A 993-nucleotide genomic window follows, 5' to 3' on the forward strand; every position below is an offset into this window, starting at 1 on the left:
TGGCAATTTTTTTGTAGTTTTAGTTAAGAAGTGTTGATAAGAAGAAGGAAAACGTTGAAGCCTGGGCCGCGTCCCCGCAGGAGGTGGCGCTCGACCCTGTGGTTGTGTTGCAGTTTTCCTGGTGATGTGTTCCTGCCACTTTGCACTTGCCGGTGCATTCGACTAAATCTTTGACACACACAACTTTGCATTTCTTTTATACTTTTTTGCTAGAACACAGACGGCGTTTGCTAGCCTGCCACCACAGGGGCCCAGCCCAGCAGCCTCGGGGAAGCGGGCCCTCAAGCCTCCCGCCGGGGAGCACCTTCAGCTAGACCCGCGTCTGCCTCTGTTATTCTTAGTGTTACGATTACTCTTATGACCGCCCTCCCTTCCCCGTTGTTCAAGGGCCGCGTGTGAACCCTGACTCACATTGGCGAATCCTACCAGGTCGCGCTACGACTCGGGCCGATCAACCCTCCGGCTGCAGGTGCTTCCAGGTCGCAGTCCAGGCAGGTCCTTGCGCCGTTCCAGCCGCTGTTAGTTTGTGAGATTCACTGGCGAAGAAAGATAAAACGGAGACCATTCCTCTGCCGAAGAAAGTTCCTCATGAGACGATGACGAGTGCCTTCCTGCGTGAGGATGAGGACTTTCCCGGTTCCGGAGGGAGAGGATCGAGCCTTTATTTAACTAGTTGTTCATTCATTCGTATTTGTTGCGAGGCGCATTCTTCACTACGCTGGAGACGGCCGTTCTCTTACGAAGGTCATGGCCCTTCCTCCTGCTCGGAAAGAACACCCGGCATTAGCGTGTCCTCTCCCCTCTTCCGGATCGCGCTCCGGCGACGGGGAACGCGACGCTGATCTAGTGCCTGGCGTTCCTTCCTGTGTCTTGGCACGGACCCTTCTCCCTTCCTTATCTCTTAGACACGCGACTCCTCGTCCTCCTGCTGGGCGCCCAAGGGAAGGTCCGCAGTAGCAGGATGAGCAGCGAGAGCGCTGATTCCCTCGAACT

This window comes from Penaeus monodon, chromosome 23, assembly GCF_015228065.2.
Source record: "Penaeus monodon isolate SGIC_2016 chromosome 23, NSTDA_Pmon_1, whole genome shotgun sequence".
In the NCBI taxonomy this organism is placed as follows: domain Eukaryota; kingdom Metazoa; phylum Arthropoda; class Malacostraca; order Decapoda; family Penaeidae; genus Penaeus; species Penaeus monodon.